Source organism: Colias eurytheme, chromosome 17 (assembly GCF_061535395.1).
Source record: "Colias eurytheme isolate Ceu_HAF_F1 chromosome 17, ilColEury1 Martin Lab GWU primary, whole genome shotgun sequence".
Classification (NCBI taxonomy): Eukaryota; Metazoa; Arthropoda; class Insecta; order Lepidoptera; family Pieridae; genus Colias; species Colias eurytheme.
The window spans coordinates 1,812,076-1,829,526 of NC_142996.1; the positions used below are offsets into that span (position 1 = coordinate 1,812,076).

Consider the following 17,451-nt stretch of genomic DNA (forward strand, 5'->3'; position numbering starts at 1 on the left):
TCGGACGTTGTCACGTTCAACTATCGTCAGTAAACCGACTTTACAGACAACCAATTTTTTTCTTTCTAAATCTCTTCTTTCTGCTCTGTGCTCAATTAACAGAGGTATTAACTGGTATGTATGTCGGAGAATTTAAATAACCCTCCATAATTAATTATAATTAGGTAGATATGTGAAATAATATTAAATAATGACTCAGTGCGCACACCTTGCGCGGTCGATGGTAGTACCGAGACTATATCATCGAGCTACTGACTCAAGGAATATAAACCATAGCATGGCCCGTAAGCCCATGCATTTCATATCAATTCAATATCGACATTATGTTGTACACAATAGAGTACATTATAACAGGAAGGCACATAACAACTACTCTGTTATGATTCTCTCACACGGCCATTCTGACAACGAGCGCGTTCTCGCGCGAACAATTCGACGAGTAATTTTGCAAATTACTTACTGCGTTGTTATTTCATTTTTTGTATTCAAACTCTTTTCCTTCACGGTTTGTAACTTTTCACACCGACTCACAAATTATTACTCATCATCGTCATCATCGGCGATATCAACAACTGCTACTATCGCCTAAAGGCGAAGCTTTGAATGTATTGTGTGTGTTTATTATATTGTAAGTGTAGAGCTCTGAACAAATACTGGAACTACATGCAGCGCGGAGCCTGACATGTACTGTAGTCACATGAAGCGCAATGCTTCGCACAAAATCTGGAACTACATACAGCGCGGAGCCTCATATGTACTGTGACTATAAGGAGCTTAAAGCTACCCACAACAACTGGAACTACATGCAGCGCGAAGCCTGCCATGTACTGTGATCACAAGGAGCGCAATGCTACCCATAACATCTGGAACTACATGCAGCGCGGAGCCTGCCATGTACTGTGATCACAAGGAGCGCAATGCTACCCATAACATTTGGAACTACATGCAGCGCGGAGCTTGCCATGTATTGGTGTGTGTGTGTGTATTATATTGTAAGTGTAGAGCTCTGAACAAATACTGGAACTACATGCAGCGCGGAGCCTGACATGTACTGTAGTCACATGAAGCGCAATGCTTCGCACAAAATCTGGAACTACATACAGCGCGGAGCCTCATATGTACTGTGACTACAAGGAGCTTAAAGCTACCCACAACAACTGGAACTACACGAAGCGCGCAGCTTCCAATGTACTGTGATCACAAGGAGCGCAATGCTACCCATAACATCTGGAACTACATGCAGCGCGGAGCCTGCCATGTACTGTGATCACAAGGAGCGCAAGCGCTACCCACAACTACACGAAGCGCGGAGCTTCCAATGTACAATATGACATACACGCCTTGCTATGTCAAACACAGAGCTATTATTGAGCTATTAAATTGTGGTGTGCATGTGTGTTATGAAACTTTTGTGTAATACTTAGATTAACTATACGGAACTATGTAACAACCGAAGGAATAAATAGGTAAAAATAATAAAATAAAACAAAAATAAAATTAGACGGAGTATGTATTTATTTATTAATAATACTTTATTGTACAAAACAATGTAAGGAAATCTAGTACAGACTTATAAGGTAAAAATATTTTACGCAATATGCGGCCTTATTGCTCACACACAGCAATCTCTGCCAGGCAACCTGGAAGTTACTGGAAGTAAGGAGTAACTTGTGGACTACATTTTTTTTTTTTTTTATTCATTGACTCACTATCCAACTGCGGCCTCCAGTTTGAGACTCGATTCGATACCTCTCGTTATCGCAAATTTTAGATTGTTTTGCATGGACTGGAGAACTTCTCTCCTAACTTAGTAATTAACATCGTATAACACGCCATCAATTCGTCGTCCAGTGACACTATTTACAGGAAAACACAAAACTTGCACTTATAACTTGATGTATACTAGGTATAATAACAACACTTTACAATTGGGGCAGAGTAACAACTAATAATTAATTTACGAAGACTGAACCAAGTCTAAAATTCTAAAGTCGCACCGACTTCCATATCATTTACCACTATCGACGATATCACATTGTCATAGTCTACCTTCCGACGATTCAATAATCATAAATGACTGTTAAAACAAGTAAAATAACATTGATGTTACAATCGGCTTTTCTTTCTTACTAACACAAAATCTTCAAAATCATCATCATAAACATAATGCTGTTTTTTTCAATACGAGCCTTATAGACGTACAATTGCTCGTCCATCCTGACTTTTGTGTTATTTCTAATTTCAAATAGGTTAACTACTAAAGCGTTGAAACTCGTACTAAAACATTATTACGCGGTGGACTTGCAGCCTATAGACAATTGCAATGGGCTGTCGCCTGTGCTGTGCGTTTCTTTCATACAATACAATTCAAAGTAAGTTGAATTTTGCCAATAATTGTAGAATGCCAATATCTACGTTCATGATTTTCAGCGATAATGAAACAATGAACTTAAGAACAGACATAAACCTTTTAAAATAACCCGTTAGCGCAACTCATCCCGCTTGTAAAACTCAAAAGAACACTGTCAACACAAGTCTATGAGTTCGCTGCAAACGACGTAGCTTGATCGGCTACTATTCCTTTCAGCGCCTTAAATAAGACAACAAAAACACAGCGCTTAACATGCTCTTTTTTTTTGTGAAGACACATTTTTAACAGGAGCTAGGTGACAATATTTACCAGTAAATGCGTCAACAATTACTAATGCGCATTTCTTAAACTCGTAAGTGCCATTCGTATCGATTGTAATGTATGAAGTGGCTCTGACACATTTTCTATCGGATGTTAAGTCGACTGTCCAGCTCTAGAGGGCCTTTTATTAACTTTGCGATGTTAAAACGTTCAATGTACGTTCTAACGAAATTACACTAAATTTTTGCAGGATTTCTAAACTTAAATGTTTCAAATAATCATGAAATGATTGTATCAATAAACGAATGATAACACTTCATTTGCACCTAACAAAACAAGAAGTTTATATAGCAGGCATTTTTTTTATCGTATGTGACAACCTTAAACTTAAATCAATAATGTCATTTCATCGCACATGTCGCGAATCTTTACTATTTTTGCCCGAATTGAACATTATGTGGAGACAATTAGTTTCTACTAATCAAATCTACATGCGGTATTCTTGCACCCTTGCGTAGGTACCGACATCGAAATCAAAAGCTTGTATGTAAGCCCATCATCTATGAACACGAGGAGAAAATCTTTTTCTTATGACATGATGCTTTGAGACTATTTTAATCTGTTAATATTTTAAAATGATAACGCTTAATTGATTATGCTTGAGGTCTTCTTAAACCTTTTAACTCTATTCAATAACTATGATAACAACTTTCTGTGTCAGTGATTCTTTGATTTTAATATTCGATTTTTAAGTTGATCATTACTTTCTCGTAGGAAAATTGAACCATAATAATCTATTGAACAGGAATCTGTGTGTACTTCAACAACGAGATTTGTCCGAAAATCGTTAATAAAGAAGCAGACGTCATTATTTTTTGTTTTGTTAATTTCTCCGCAGGTGGGTGTCCGTATGCGAAGTACGCCAATCCTACTTTACGTCTTTTTTATTTATTTCATACAATAGGGGCTAAGACTTAAGAAAAGCTAGGAGTAATCTCTCTACAATACCTCACGAATAAATATCTCTTATTTATCTGACGAAGCTACCGTTCGATGTTATGAAACCTTGTTGTGAATACCTATTCAATGTTGCAACAGCAACTTGCATTTATTCCAATTAAACGAAAACTCTGATCAAGTGAGACTTTCAATACTCTTCTTAAACAAAAGAATTTAACCTCTTATAATTTTGAAAACTCGAGAACATCGTTGAATATAAAAAGTAGCTATGAAGTCACATAATTTATCTAGTCCTTGGTTAACAACAAGGGCATTACAAAGCCTTATAAACGTTGAAAGAACTATAGATTGTGCTAGTGTTGTATTCACAAGTCTTATTTCCATTTCACAAAATTCGTGCTTTTCTTTCAATGATAGGTCACACAGGGTGAACATAATTAAAATCATTGGAATCCGCGTCTATAAATTCAATATTATTGTCCGCAAAAACAAATATTTTTTATTTTAAATTCACGAATAATTTGACTCCCATTGTTATTCATAATCAAACTACGTCCGGCTCTAGTAAAAACATCTCAACCTGTTACTTCATCCCCGAAAGTACTCGAAAGTCTACAACAACCAAAGCTCATAATATTTACATCATTAACAGTTATAGGTAATGTTGTACGGGCGAATGAATAGGTTGATACAGTGCCAATTCTTGTTACGCGAGTGTATACAAACTCTAGAGGCCTGGTCATGTTATCCATGGCTATCCTTTTACAAAGGAAAAAAAAAACAATCGGACCCGCTGTCAATAAGGCACTTGAACTTAACGCCGGCAACATCTGTGACTGTAAGCAGGGTATCGTGCTGTAAACACACATTAACAGGGTATTGTTTCTTAAAGAGCGTGCCGCCCGTTGCTTAGAAAAACAAACCTCTTCTATGTGACCAAATTTATGACTATAAGTGCGTTGTTGTACTTTTTCTTAAATATTCAACGGACCTTTGTTATTCTTAATGATTAAACTAACTGATTTTGTTTCATAGGCGAGATTTACCGTCACGTTTGTAATGACATGTGAACACACAGTTATAGCAAACAATTTGCAACATGCGACGCTTTAATTGATTTGTGCCAAAATGTCTATCAAGACCCACAAAATCAATCGGCATGTATCATAATAATTCAGATCATACCTGGTCATCTGCAATACCTTCTACCACGAATTTACTATATTCGCGTAGTTCCAGCCCCTTCGCAGCCGGTCGGTTAGCACCAACTTTGTAGTGGAACACTCGATGTATGTTGAAACTCGATCACTTTTTAACCATACCATATCTCAAAAAGGTATTTTCGTTACACCATTATGCTGCCGTAAACTCGCTATCATTCGGGTTTCTTAATTATGCGTTAGACCCGGAAACAAAATGTTTCGTTTCGGGAAAGTGTATCTGCCATTTCTTTTAACAGAGATGCGCACGACATGATGATTGCGAAACCCACACACAACATTGTCGTTGTCGTGCTAACATTCTCATGATTTATTGGTGGAAACTGTGGTTCTTCTCAAACCTCATTACACTAGCTATATCTTCTTGAATCTCACTAACACTATCACTCGTTTCACTCACTTGCAGATTTGCACCGTTAAACAAAGTCTTATTCGTATTGGAATCGGGGGTAATAAGTGCCGATCCCACCGCTGCTGTCGGAGAATTTAAATAACCCTCCATAATTAATTATAATTAGGTAGATATGTGAAATAATATTAAATAATGACTCAGTGCGCACACCTTGCGCGGTCGATGGTAGTACCGAGACTATATCATCGAGCTACTGACTCAAGGAATATAAACCATAGCATGGCCCGTAAGCCCATGCATTTCATATCAATTCAATATCGACATTATGTTGTACACAATAGAGTACATTATAACAGGAAGGCACATAACAACTACTCTGTTATGATTCTCTCACATGTATATAATAAATAAAAATATTACAGAAATATAAAGTCGGTCAAGGCCTTCAAGCCGTTTCGGAGAAGCTTAGTTTAGTTATAAGCACTTAGATGAGCATTTAAATGCCCCCAATATATTTTACAATACAAGAAATTTCTATATAACATCAATTAAATATTAAAAAAATTTCAAATAAACAGATTTATGATATTTCCAGCACAATCATGACAGTGGCATTATGGATAAAATTTGACGAGGAAAAATTTCACAAAAGTCATAAAAGCGGAGAAAAATAACCTTAAAAAGTCATAATAGACCGGGAGATACTGACACAAAATTTCGAGTCATTTGTAACAGGATGGCGGTTCTACAGGGTTCTTAGTACGCAATGACAAAAAGAAAAATGATGGTGTGAACGCTGGTACTGGCGGCTTAGTCGCGTGGGCGTTAGTCCAACTCGTCGGAAAATAGCGAAAGTCAAACGATTTGTAACAGTATGGCACTTATTTTTCCTGTAAGTTTGAGGATCAACGAATATAAATACAAAATTTCAAAGATCTAGGTGTTGGAAATCTTCACTTATATAAATTAATAATAAATTTATTTTTCAAGTATGACAGCACTTTTTCCCCCTACTAGAAGTATGGCAAATATAATAATGGTCACATTTTATCAAATACTCTCCAAAAAGCCAAATGCAATACTGGTACAAAAAGATAGGCGAAATAAAAAAATTTTGCAGATTTTCGGCGGTATGGCGACCATTTGGAATCGTCCGAAAAGTATGGCATGGCGATTTTCGTAAATGGCTGCACGACGATGGTTACCTGTGCAAAAGTTAGCTTGGTACAAATGGTTGAATAATTGTTTTTTTTAAATCAACACATTCGCGTCGGTATGGCGGGCTGTAAGTCATACCGGAAAAGTATGGCATGACACTACCGCCTACTTCTTTTTTATGGGCTATCGGTAAATTCTAAAATTTTTGTGTTACAAATCGTTTGACTTTCGCTATTTTTCCGACGAGTTCGACTAACGCCCACGCGACTAACCCACCGGTACCAGCGTTCACACCATCATTTTTCTTTTTGTCATTGCGTACTAAGACCCCTGTAGAACCGCCATCCTGTTACAAATGACTCGAAATTTTGTGTCAGTATCTCCCGGTCTATAAATCATATGATCAACAATGAATAAACAGTTTTTTCTTACGATAATACCATCTCCATTGATCTGACTGTCAAAGATAAAGTGCCTTGACATTTCAAAGATAAAGTTTAAATATATGGAAATCCTCTTGAAAATATTGTTATTGGAATTATTTTTAGATAAAGTCGATGAATCAAATCGTCGCTTGTTTGTACTCCTTCGAAACAGCTTCATCGATTCTTATGAAATTTTGTGTGCACCCCTAAAATCTGAGAGTAAGACAGAACAACGTTTACGGGCTCAGCTAGTAAATAGATAATCTTAGGCATTCGCATATGTTTCCTCTTTCAAAAAAAACGAGGTCATAATACGGCCCCTGTTTTTTACACGTCTACACTATTCTATGAACTATGTAAATAATAAACATTTTCCAATGTTTATTTTTGCCATTTAAATGTGTTATAACTGTGGTTATAACAACATTCGCAGCGATGGATTATTGTTTAACATTCCACACAATAAAAACTGTTTGTTCAGCTTTAAAACTATTTATGTATGTATATGCAAAAATTTAACCCAATTAACTTAATAAGCAACCTTTCTAATCGAAAAGGTATAATATTCACGAATTTATATTTATTTTGTATTTAAATAGGTATTTGATATTTGGAGCGACCTTGGAGCGACATTTTAATCTTTGATGAGGTACTTTATTTAATCTCAATTTCCATACATTGAAACTGTATTATTTAAAAAAATTTAATAATTACTTTAATACGTCCAGCTTAGACGGCCAGTCATATTTCGTATCTACAAATTATGTCTACTGTTCTTATTCTTTCGTACAAATAACAGTTATTTAACGGTTTTTTTAAGATAAATCAGGGCTATATACATATTTACACATACTATTAGGGCGTTTGTCCACTACAAGGAATTTTACGGTCCGGCATTCCGATTTTTTACGGTCCGGTATGGCACGCAATTAATCTAAATACTAGCTTGTGCACTATACGTAATTTTACTGTCCGACATTTTACTTTTCCCTATTCCGGATGGTTTTTTGAGTTTACGAGTCGCTGTAGGTATAATTGTTTTCGAGTGCCCACTTGCTTGGATTTTACTCTTTTTATTGCATATGCCAATTGAAAGCAAGCTCTTGTTTTACTTTCTTTTAGCTGGCAATGAGATTTGAGAAGTCGGTATTGTTATTTTATATACATTGACCAAGCATTGACCTATAATTATTATCTAAGTAAGTGTTGGTAAGTTAAAGTTCAAGTGGGAATAGATTTAGCTCCTCGTCACCGATTAAAATAAATAAGTGAAACACGCATTTTAAATCTCTTACGGAACTTTACTTTTTATTATAACGAAGTAATATAATATTTCACCTTCTATATTTTTACTCGTTTCTTGTAAAATGCGAAAACAATCATTTATGATAGCATTATACCGCCATACTTCCTTGAACTGTACCGCACTGATCCGAGTAAAGACGGACAGGTGCACAAGCAATTCATCGGTTTTTTCATGCCACACCGGACCGTAAAAAATCGGAATGCCGGACAGTAAAATTCCTTGTAGTGCACAAGCGCCCTTAAAGGGAAGCATGAGTCAAATGTGCCATATGACTAAAAAAAATTCTATGTCAACAGTCCCGTTCTTTAACAGGGAATGAATCACGCACGTCGATCGTTTCATAGAAATGTAAAGAATAAACAATGGGACATAAGTACGTGACGTGTGCATTGTGTAGTTTTATGACAGGAACACAGAGAGCCATTGAGCAAGCGCCCTGGAATTCGTGACCACAGAGTAAAAATCGAACTGTCATTGTGGTTTGCAGAGGCGGGAAATGTTTCTTAAGTTCACTATGGAAATTCAAAGACAATGATGAAAATGGAACTGTCATTGCGAATTGGCGGGAAATATACAAATTTTGCATTATGGCCAAGAACTTTTGGGCTATTGGTGTGGATTCAGTTTGTTTTTTTTTTCGGTTGACGAAAATTAATATGTACCTATTATACATTTTTTCTGAATTATTTAAATATAAGTGCACAAAGACGTAACGATGATAGTGTCTACTGTATGAACCTTATTTCTTATGTGGATATCTTGTTACTTGTGTGTTATCCAAATACAAAAGGTCTCTATAATGTACACACATAGAGCTTTTCAAGATAATGAAAACACGAATAACTACTTAGCAGTACGGGTGAAAGTATGGTGCTGTGATAATGTTTGAAGATAACAATATACGGGCCATTGTATGCACTCACCTTTTTTTCTTCCAATAGTTATTAAAAAGTAAAAACATACAGAATACAGAATACAGAAAAAGCTCTGTATACTAAATTTTAACGGTTCAGTAGTTAAGCTTTATTTAACAGCTTAAAATTGTATAATATACAATTGTTAACCTAGATAGAGAAGAAAGATTGAGATAACCTTATCTCATTAAAATAAATTACAGAAATATTTGAATTGTTAATTTGAAATTGATGCGTCGATGATATAAGTCCAATAGACTTATTCAATTTTAATAATATTTTAAATTAAATATGTTTTTTTATATACTAAAAGTTTAAAACGAATATTTGCTACATAGCTGCATAGGTACGAGTATTGGATACGCTCTTTTACAAAACATTTTGCACGGGTTTTCCAAAGAATATGAAATGCAACATTTTCTATAAAACTAATTTGAGTTAATAAATAAAGAAACGTAGCTTTAACGTATATATGTTTTTACTTTTTATATTAATACATAATTATATTTACATATTCACTTGTTTCAAATCCCTCTAAGCCAAGCGTCGCACCTAATTTATCTGCATGTATTTACCTTACAAAAAGTAGTCCAAGGCAAAACTAATATGTACAATCCTTTTGTCCCGAACAATATACTCATTTGTAACATTTCTATACATCTCGTGACCAACACACAGACACCATTATCCATCATTATATCTATTGTTGCGAGAGTCACGTCGAAGTATTGCACTTAAGACTGCTTTTGTATCCCTTTGAACCATGTTGTTAGTGACTTTTCATAAGCGTAAAGCCACAGATAATAATATAATACTATACGTATAACTAAATGTATTAGTTCATTGTTTGGTGTTTGTTAATTATTTCAGAACGTTCTAGTAAAAGAATAAAGAACAACGTAACGTTTGTGTAAATTCATTTCCAGCATGCGATTTGAAAAAGTAGCCAGAAACTAGGCTGATAATAATCGATATTCCTATAAAACACCAACAAAGCTAACTTTGAATGACATAATAACCTGAAGACGTGAAAAGCAGGTTTCATTTTTCATTACAAACATCAACATTGCAGTGAAATATTATATAAATTTCAGTTCAAATATAAACGCTAACCAGTATTACAGGTTAAATAATTATTATGACTCATTCCATAACGGTCGGATTTGTATAATTTGTACGCCCCAAAATACGTAATCTTCTATAGTAAAGACTAAAAGTGAAGGTGACGAACATGCAGACTGCAGTCGTTTAGAAACTGGTTCTCTTGGCTGTATAATGTTGTTTCCTTAGCCGGTGTAGCAAAGACAAAACTTGCCGCGCCTTTTGACATTTGTTTTTTTTTTCGTTATGTGCCTGTAACCATTTCAAATCTTAGTGTTATCCAGTATACTCAGTTATCCTATATATTTGTAAAGCCTATGATTATTATAGATCAATATTTAAATAATTTAAAATTTTAACAGTAATTTGTTATTATTTAATTAAATTGTTACAATTTTATGAAAATTTTTAATTTGTTTAATTTAAATGTTACAGCCACATTGAGATTTATTTTAAACAGATTTAAGTACTTTAAGGCTTAAGCCTAATTTGTGATTCGTACGTAACAATTTTTGTTATTGGAATCCCATTTCCTAAGCAAAGAAAGCCTCGCCTACAAGTGAACGACTGGGCGCGGCGGCTCGTCAAGGACATAGCACAAAGGACTTGGCGGGCGATATGACTTGCAAATACATACAGTACTTAGAGCTTTGAAAATTGAATCGTGATATTATAACGAGAAATAAACACATTATGGATATTATAATAATCTAAAATAAGTTACACGTAGTAGTAGAAATTATTGATCTTGGCATTCTTTGAAATAAAATATATACTTACTCTTTTTCTGATTTTTTTCTATCGTTTATAAACCTTGTTATCATGATGTCCGCGAAGGTAATACTTATTAATTATTATATTAAAATAAAATAATATAATGAAAATAGGTTAAGTAATTTAAAATTTTGCTTTTCGCTTTTTTTAAACAACAGTCGACCTACTCCAAATTCATACAATTAGCGGAAGAAATCTGGGCCTTCAGTTGATGCATTTTTAGAAAAGAAAAACATTTTCACGGTGTTAAATAGGTGTCATGTAGCTGTGTAATGTGTTTCTCCGTTGTTAACCCAGAAACGGTACAGTTAGTAATTTGCAAGCATTATCTTGAACGCAAAAAATGAAACAAAAACCAAACAATTATCCGCTAAAATCTAAATAATCCGCTTCGCTTACGCGCATACAAAACATTCATTTTTCCACATGCATTATTTTGTACACCCCGACCTCGTATTTTGTGTCTTGGCCGAGCAAATAAACAAAAAACATCCTTGTGAAATCTAGTACGCTTGAAAAGTTAAGAATTTTAAACAAAGCGCGTCTTTATTCACCTGTCAGGGTGACAGATGTCAGGCGGAATGGCGGCAAAATTGTAAAAAAATGGAAAGTGGATTGCACAAAGCTGACAAATAAAAGGCCCATGTCATGAAAATTACGCAACTTGTCTATTTAAAAAGCTGCTTTCGCGAATCATACAGTGCAGGCAATTTTATTTCATTACATTATGCGATTATTTTATTCTATACGTTAACTTTCACATCACAAACACATTTTAAAAGAAAATTTATGAGTACGTTATTTCTAAGAAAGGCGGGTGCAACAAAGCTTGCGTAACCTTAATGTTAAGCTGTAATCTACATAAACGCGTAAAATGAAGATATTTAAACAAAAATAAAGAACTGAAAAACATGCTTTAATCAGAAGAAATTATTGTATTTTCACCGATCCTTGATAAGTGTGCAAAGTTTGAATTAAATCTGTCCGTTTTAAGTGGGTCAGGACTCAGGAGTCGGTTTCAACTTTCAAACATTACCTATAAGAGGTGAAGCTATAAGCGTGTCATAAGACTAAAACATACAAGCATCAGTGAGAACCCAGCTTATAAAATTAATTTCACTTTGCCGCTTGTTACGCGATTATTCCAACAATACAAGAGAATTAGCAAATAACAAAAAATGCAAGTTATTATTACGAAATAGCAAATGTTCGCGGTCAATGCTCCGTCGCAGTGGCAATCTCACTACTAGAGCTAAAAATTACACACCGTTCTAATTATTATCTGTTATCATATAAAGAGAAACTAAATCTGTATTCAGAAATGATTTAAGGATGTTAATAATCATCTATGCTAATCTCAGTAGTGAAACACAGATAAAATTATACCGATTACAAACACATATTTTAGATTAATCCATAATCCTTTATTAATTATACCTACTAGGTAATATATGTAAATTATGTACTTTTAAAGGTACATTATATGTATAAAACATAAAAATTATTCGAAAGTAAACACTTTAAATACAGTAAATAATATAGCTGAACGGTTTATTGTTAATTTTTCAAACCTGCAAAATTATCAAAAAATTCCAACGTTACGAAACAACCTTATTTTTTGCAAACATGTGCTCTAGTTAACTGCGCGATCTAAAATTTAATCTAGAATTGAATTTTAATGTGCCAAAATTGGGGCCGCGTAGTATGGTCGCCATGTGTAGGTACTAGGTAGGGCTGCTAGCTTATCCGAAAGTTATACTTATTATTTACCTGATTAAGTATAATAAAAAATATTTTAGCAACGGTGTCAGCTGTAGGTTTGCCTTGAATCTATTACCTATAGTCTAAGATCCCACCGCAGGATCAGTGCGTTCATCGGTTTTTTGCTGAAAACCGAATTTTTATGTATATTTATAATAAGGAGAATATATATCGACTAGGTTGCCAGTCAAAATTTGGCCGCAAGCATGTTTAATTAAAATTTTTCTAATCGATTTTTGGGAAAAAAATTCGTTCACTTGTTTTTTGAATAAAATGTAGTCTACATCACGTCAAATGACATAAAAATTCTAAAAAATCACGGTTGCCGCTTTTCACCTAGCCGCAACATCTTGGCAGCCTGGTGCAAACAGGTATGATTTCGATTCATTTTTACGTTTATAACGCACATTTATGAATCATATATCAAATTAAAGCTAATTGTTTTCTATTTATTATCATATATGGTTGCCTAATTAAATCCCGCCGCAAATAAGGGTTGCTGGCTTTTAAAAATTATAAATATAGGATTAGTGCGTTCATCGTTTTTTGCTGATAATCGAATTTTTATGTATATTTATTATTAGGAGAATATATATCGACTAGGTTGCCAGTCAAAATTTGGCCGCAAGCATGTTTAATTAAAATTTTTCTAATCGGTTTTTGGGAAAAAAATTCGTTCACTTGTTTTTTGAATAAAATGTAGTCTACATCACGTCAAATGATATAAAAATTCTAAAAAATCACGGTTGCCGCTTTTCACCTGGCCGCAACATCTTGGCAGCCTGGTGCAAACAGGTATGATTTCGATTCATTTTTACGTTCATAACGCAAATTTATGAATCATATATCAAATTAAAGCTAATTTTTTTCTATTTATTATCATATATGGTTGCCTAATTAAATCCGGCCGCAAATAAGGGTTGCCGGCTGTTAAAGATGTTGAATATTTAAGGTTGAGTGTAAACATGCTTGCGGCCAAATTTTGACTGGTAACCTAGTCGATGTATATTGTCCTAATTATAAATACATATAGTTACATAAAAATTCGGTTTTCAGCAAAAAACCGATGAATGCAATAATCCTATATATTTATAATTTTTATAAGCCAGCAACCCTTATTTGCGGCCGGATTTAATTAGGCAACCATATATGATAATAAATAGAAAAAAATAGCTTTAATTTGATATATGATTCATAAATGTGCGTTATGAACGTAAAAATAAATCGAAATCATACCTGTTTGCACCAGGCTGCCAAGATGTTGCGGCCAGGTGAAAAGCGGCAACCGTGATTTTTTAGAATTTTTATATCATTTGACGTGATGTAGACTACATTTTATTCAAAAAACAAGTGAACGAATTTTTTTCCCAAAAATCGATTAGAAAAATTTTAATTAAACATGCTTGCGGCCAAATTTTGACTGGCAACCTAGTCGATATATATTCTCCTAATTATAAATATACATAAAAATTCGGTTTCTAGCAAAAAACCGATGAACGCACTGATCCTGCAGCCGGATCTCGTACTACTAGTTTGAAGATTCAGCACTGCTACCAAAATATTCTTTGGCTTTATATAAGATGAGTGTGGCTGACAAAAAATATATTAAGTTGCAATTTTTTTTTTCTAATTTTTTTCAAAAAAAGCAAATTACTTCAAATATTTAATGACAATAACTATATTATGTAGGATGATACGATGAGATGTATGATTAATTGATGTTTCTAAACGTGTGTAAGGTTAGTTTATGAACGATGATTAGAATGGAAGAACGATAGACTATGAGTGAATCAATGTGTGAATGTGAAGTAGAGAGCGAATGAGGAATGATCTTTCTCTTTCATTGGGATCGTGGGTGAAGACGGCTGTTTCTCTGTTAAAGAAATTTCTAAAAAATTAAGATTGTGGTCTGAAAATAAATCTCAAGAAGAAAGTGTTTTTCATTTGGCCCCGATCCTACATGCATATGTTAGGATTATTAAAAGAAAATTAGTTCAAAAGCCTGGACATCCAAAATTTTAAGGAAATTAATACTGTACCTATAATACTTTTCGTAGGCAACCCTAGACTTATATGTGTGCTGTGCGTACCAAATTACAACACGTCTACCAAAAAACACTGTTACAGAATTCTGCGAACATTCTAATTTATAATAGAATTGTCCGCAATAGTTAGCTTTTAACTATTTATACAACTGTTTACAAAAAGTTGAAGCAATCATCAAATAAAGAACAAAATTTATTATCTACTAATTACCTATTTAATTTATTGGCTAAAAATATTATTATAATGACAAGTACAACCAACATGACAACAGTTTCTTAAATATCCTCATTTAAAAAAAAATCTCAAACTACTGAATCAATTTTGATAATTTGATGTTTGAAATGTAAGCAAAAAAAACTGTACATGAACGTACAGTCAATAGTAACACAACTAATATCAGCTAACACCACTTATGGTACAGTAAAGGCGACAATAATCTCCATCAAGTAATGAGACATAAAATCAATATTAATTACCTCTAAGTAATCATTTCAATGATTTCCTGGTTGTATGTGAAAAATGCGGTTAATGCATGTTAATTCTAAGAAATGCATATGTAACATGGCGACCTTCCTGCCATCTTCCGATTGGAATCGGAAGCCATTACGTGATTCGAGTATGTTCTTTATATTGAGTTTGGTTTCCTAGTTACCTGGGATTGGTAAGGAAATGCTCCAGTTTTCTAATTTTTTTTCTCTATACGTGTAAGTTAGTTTGTTTCAGCCTCGCCATAAGGTTAAGATGTTTTTAAATAGTAACAAAGGTCCGTTGTAATCACAGATAACAGAATAGATCTCTTTGGTTGTAATAATATTATAAACGTCTCTTTTCTAGCTGGAGGCAGTTCGAAATATAAATTGTTATTGGCATTTTTATTTTTCAATTACTTGGAGCTTGGAAAGTAGCAATTTTGTTACATCGCATCCCCTTTCATGGAACGGTACGGACGGTATTTAAAACTTATCTACGCCGACATGATCTTTTATATGTATATGTAGGTTAATGCAGATGGCTCTTATACATAAATCACTACTCACTACATAGTATAAAACAAAGTCGCTTTCTCTGTCCCTATATGTCCCTTTGTATGCTTAAATCTTTAAAACTACGCAACGGATTTTGATGCGGTTTTTTTTAATAGATAAAGGGATTCAAGAGGAAGGTTTTAGCACAGTATTACCATTATTTCCTACAGTAGTGCGACGAATGTACTTGTGCAGAGAAACGGAGGGGAACTGGCGGGGGTCGGGCGACGCGGGCCGCGTAAAGCAAACACGCTTAGTTTGCTTTACCTAGCGCGAAAGGATGACGCAGTCGTATTTTTTGTGTAATAATTTTATTATACATAGGTACTTACATATTCTATTATGGCGCGCACAAACTGTTCGGTTTACGGATGTAAATCTACATTGAAATCCCAGAAGGAAACAATATTTCAGAAAGATTGTATTAATTGTATCTGTTGAATTAAAATCAAAGCTATGTATATATGTTGTCCTCATTATTTTCTAATCAGATTGTACATCCCAATGCGAATGCATTACTTAGTTAAATGTTATAATATACAATTAAGAACATCCAAAAATAAAGTGTCCACGTAAATAATATTTAGCAGTGCAATATCTGTAATTATATATTTATGAACAAATAATTACATCAGATTTAATAATCGCAATTATTTTGAATGTACATATGAATAAAGATTTCATCATAATATTAATAATCACAATTGTTTTATTTCCCATTTGTTGCAACCCTAGCGTATTTTCGTGTGGCAGCGTCATTACCTACGCTGGCGGCGGCATCGCGCGACATCAAAGGCGATTCCTTACTGTAGGAAATAATGGTAATACTGTGGTTTTAGTATATAATTTATTAGGTTTTAGACAAAGCGGGCGAAGCCGCGGGCGGTAAGCTAGTAATAAATAAATAACAAATATTAACAAACAAATATTTTCCACATCGAACCCACATAGGGTCACTAACCCCTACATCAACCAGGTCATATAATAATATAGTAAATATCTTATCATTTTAGCAAAGATTGATGCGTTACTTCGAAACGAGATAATTGCAAGGGATACATCAATCTTGAGACCTCCACAAGTGACTAGACACAATTTATAGACATTGACCCTAGTGCCCTTAAATACTGGCATTTTAATGAACCTACATTCAATATTAGGTATATCATACATTATTGAAAATAACTTCGTTTTAATTGTAAATTAACACAAGACATAATAGGAAAGAATTTTAGTCTAATAAGACGATAAAAAAAAAACAAAAAAAATATTCCAACAAAACTTTCTTTTTAATCTTGTCGTTTGAAAAAAAAACATTGTAAACACAAACAATGTAAACTATAGCATAATACAGAAAGTCGAGAGTCTGAAAATAATCGGCTACTTGTATTATGTATCGATTAAAGTAAATACAACGTATATTATTATCATTGATAAGCAATTATCTAATTATCTGTTTCATTGTAACAATACCCATTGTTTTGTTTTTTACCGCGAATTCTTATCAGTATTTAGTTGTAAACACACAATAAATTATTACGGAATTGGCACCCTAATTTTTTATCTATTGAAAACATATTGCGTTACACTTTTAAAAATGTAATTTCCGTGTATTTGAAAAATAACCCAGAAAATTGTGTTTTTAATTAGACTAAATTTGCTGAAAAAGTAATGTATTTGCGCGCAAAGGTACTTTTGTGTCGGTTTAATTGAAAAGGCTCGATGTCGTCGATTTATTTATTTTATTTATTTATTTATTAATAACTCTTTATTGCAC

General features: G+C 33.8%; 1 protein-coding gene across 2 annotated transcripts in view; it reads right to left on the minus strand.

Moving 5' to 3' along the window:
- Positions 1–17,451, minus strand: part of LOC149901023 (SH2 domain-containing protein 4B-like) — a 37,716-nt gene that overhangs the window by 8,250 nt on the left and 12,015 nt on the right. The window lies entirely within an intron of this gene.